The sequence below is a fragment of the Eutrema salsugineum genome, unplaced genomic scaffold (genome assembly GCF_000478725.1).
Source record: "Eutrema salsugineum unplaced genomic scaffold, Eutsalg1_0 scaffold_6, whole genome shotgun sequence".
Classification (NCBI taxonomy): domain Eukaryota; kingdom Viridiplantae; phylum Streptophyta; class Magnoliopsida; order Brassicales; family Brassicaceae; genus Eutrema; species Eutrema salsugineum.
Window position 1 is genome coordinate 13,053,821 of NW_006256547.1, and position 3,908 is coordinate 13,057,728.

At 45.4% G+C, this 3,908-nt stretch overlaps 1 non-coding gene across 1 annotated transcript; it reads left to right on the top strand.

Moving 5' to 3' along the window:
• Positions 1-3,549: 3,549 nt before the first annotated feature.
• Positions 3,550-3,656, top strand: LOC112083794. The gene has a single exon (XR_002897922.1). It is a non-coding gene; the product is annotated as a small nucleolar RNA R71 (small nucleolar RNA).
• Positions 3,657-3,908: the final 252 nt, after the last annotated feature.

The following is a 3,908-nucleotide window of genomic DNA, read 5'->3' on the forward strand; positions in this document are numbered from 1 at the left end:
TTTAGCGTCCTTCTTAGACATCAGATACCTCAAAGCCGTGTGATCTGTGTAAACTGTGACCTTTGATCCCACTAGATAACTCCTGAATTTGTCAAATGCAAACACAATGGCAAGCATTTCCTTCTCGGTGGTGGCATACTTTTCTTGAGCCGAGTCCAAGGTGCGGCTTGCATAGTAGATCACATGGAGTTTCTTATCTTTCTTCTGCCCCAAGACAGCTCCCACGGCATAGTCAGATGCATCAGTCATCACTTCGAATGGTAAAGACCAATCGGGAGCTTGTACAATCGGTGCACTGATCAAAGCCTCCTTGATTCTCTTAAACGCTTCCTCACACTCTTCATCAAAGATAAACTCCACCTCTTTGCACAATAGCCTAGTTAAGGGTCTGGCTATCTTGGAGAAATCTTTAATGAACCGCCTATAGAACCCTGCGTGCCCAAGGAAACTTCTTATTCCTTTTACAGAATTCAGAGCTTGTAGGTTCACTATCACCTCGATCTTAGCCTTGTCCACCTCAATACCCTTCTCTGATACCTTGTGTCCCAAGACAATGCCTTCTTGGACCATGAAATGACACTTCTCCCAGTTTAAGAAAAACCTATGCTCCTCACATCGCTTTAGAACCTGAGATAGATTAGCAAGACATTCGGAGAAAGAGGAGCCGTATACGGAGAAATCATCCATAAACACCTCAACTTTCTCTTCAATTAGATCAGAGAAAATGTGCATCATACATCTTTGAAAAGTGGTCGGTGCATTACACAAACCGAAGGGCATTCTCCTATAAGCATAAGTGCCATAAGGGCAAGTGAATGTCGTTTTCTCTTGATCTCGGGGGTCTATGGGTATTTGAAAAAACCCCGAGTATCCATCGAGAAAACAAAAATAATGATGATTAGCTAGCCGTTCAAGCATTTGATCAATGAATGGTAAAGGAAAATGATCTTTTCTTGATGCAGAATTCAATTTCCTATAGGCAATGCACATGCGATGGCCGGTTATAGTTCTTTGGGCTATGATTTCATCCTTATCGTTTTTCACCACCGTGATCCCACCTTTCTTGGGCACAACGTGTACAGGAGATACACACCGAGAGTCAGAGATTGGATATATTATCCCTGCCTCAAGGAGCTTTAGTATCTCCTTCTTAACCACCTCTTTAAGGTTCGGGTTAAGGCGACGTTGGTGCTCAATAGAGGACATGGCTTGGTCCTCTAGGTGGATCCTGTGGGTGCATATATCAGGAGAGATCCCTCTAATGTCAGCCAAGGAATACCCTATGGCTCTCCTGAATTTTCTTATTTCGTTAAGCAATGCACGTTCTTCATGTTCAAGCAAGCTATCGTTTATTATCATAGGAAAAGTGGAGTTTAGACCCAAGAACACATACCTGAGCCCTGTTGGTAGAGGCTTGAGCTCAACAGGGGGTGCGTCAGCCTCATTATCGGCATCAAAGCTGCATTGACCTGGAACAGCTTCCTCGGCCTTTTCTTTGTTCTTGCGCGGTTCACCATAGGCCTCGGCACAAGTTGTCACGGCCATGATATCCCGAGGTGTCTCCTCTATACCCTTGGGTCCCTCGTTGTCTAAAATATCGAGGCCACTCTTCTTGAGCTCTAGAAACCTCGCATCAGCTCCAAGTTCCTTCGGTTGGTCCAAAAGACGCTTGTACACCTCGCTTTCCTCGTTCAAGAACCCGTGCTCGCTTTGTTCCCGTGTCAAGACCACTTGTAACGGGTCTTCTGCGTTTAACTCTTCTAGGAGCTCATCAGCTAGCTCCTTCATAACTTCCACATAGAAAACTTGACCTTCAATGGTCGGTTTCTTCATCATTTCCTTCACGTTGAACTTCATAGTCGCGGAACCGATGTGTAGTTCAATTATACCTCCTCTCACATCGATTATAGCTCCTGCGGTCGCCAAGAACGGTCGGCCCAAGATGATAGGGTCTAATGATTCCTCGTCCATCTCAAGAACTATGAAGTCCGTGGGGATTTCTATATCACCGATCCTTAAAGGTAAATCCTCAAGCAAACCCACCGGTAAGCGAACCGATCTATCAGCTAATACAAGAGAGATCTTGGCCGGCTTGTAGCTTTTGTATCCCAATCTCTTGGCCACAGTGTAAGGCATTAGGCTCACAGAAGCTCCTAGGTCACATAAGCAATTTGAGAACTTCAAGTGACCTAAAGCACACGGTAAAGTAAAGCTGCCCGGATCGGATAGCATTCTTGGTATAGATCTTCTTTGTATTATAGCACTGCACTCATGGCTCAGTATTACCATACCCTGGAGCTCCTTTGTCTTGTTGAGGATCGCGTCCTTTAGAAACTTTCCAAGCTGAGGTATAGCTAAGAAAGCATCTATGATGGGTAAGGTAAGGTGCGTGTTCTCCAAGTGTTTCTCAAAGACCGCCTTGGCTTTATCTAGGATTTTCTTTTTGAAACGCCCTGGAAATGGTATCTTGGGTTGGTAAGGTGGTGGTGGAACATAGGGCTTTTCAAGCTCAGTTGTCTTTTCCACCTCTTTCTCTTTGTCTTTGACCGGTTCCTTCTCAAAAACCGCTTCTTTACACGCATCATCTGAGGCTGCCTCCCCCTCTAATTGCTCATTGGCCTCAATGAGCTTTGTCTTAGGCATTGGAGCTTGTAATTCTTTACCACTCCTCAATGTGATAGCGTTCACATACTCCTTGGGGTTTGGCTCCGGCTTACCTGGTAAAGCCGGGCCTCTTGATGATGTAGAGGCTTGGTTTTGCTTAAGCTCTCTGATATCTTGCTGCATTGTTGCGTGCTGGCTCTCCACTCTCTGCTGACCTTGTAATAGTTGCTGTAAAATCCCACAGACATCGGTTCCCATCTGATTCTGACCCGTTCCCTGAATCTGTTGCTGATTACCCATCGGCAGCGGATTGAACCCTGGTGGAAACTTGTGTTGCCGCGGTTGGCTGGTGAAGTTGTTACCCTGAGCCGTTGATTCTGCTGAGTGTAGCCTTGCTGTTGCCCACTGAACTGTTGCTTGGGCTGGAAGGTATTCTGAAAAGGAGCTTTTTGAGCATAGCTTTGTTGTTGTTGTTGAGCAGGGTACACTTGGTCTTGAGGGTTAGCTACATTTGGGTTTCTGTATGAGAGGTTTGGGTTAGTGCTGTAGTTGTTAAACCGCTGATATCTCTGCTGATTCCCTATGTAGTTCAGCTCCTCTTGAGTTAGACCATCTTCATTAACAATGTCAAAACTTGGCCCTTGCTCATCAAACTCGCCTACAAAGTGTATTGGCTTTTGAGTCGCCATTACAACTTTGTCAAGCTTGCTCTGAAGCTCTCTTATATCCTTCTTCATACGCTGTTCATCACTAGATCCCTCTGTACGGTTTGCTCTATCAAAATCCTCTCCATACGTGTCATTAGACATGGCTAGGTTCTCGACAAGTTCCATTGCCGCATTGATCTCTTTCCCAAGAAAATTTCCATTTGAGGCTGTATCGAGTTGGTTTCTGATCTTGGGGAGTGCACCTCGGTATAAAGTACTCAAGAGGGATACCTCTGAGAAGCCGTGGTGTGGGCATTGGTTAGTATAGCTCCTAAACCGTTCCCAAGCCTCACTAAAGCTCTCGTTGTTGTGTTGCGTGAAACTTGAGATCTGATTCCTGAGCTTAGCCGTGCGTGATGTGGAAAAGAACTTTTATAAGAAAGCCAGTTTACACTGCTCCCATGTTTGTATAGAACCCCTCGGGAGGTTCTTTTCCCACTGGTGAGCTTTATCACCGAGGCTGAATGGGAACAAACGTAGCTTGAAGCTATCTTCCGAGATGCCATTAATCTTGGTTAAGTCGCAAACTCGATCAAATTGATCTAGATGCTCAAGAGGATCCTCTCCGGCTAGACCGTGAAACTTTGAGTTCTGCAC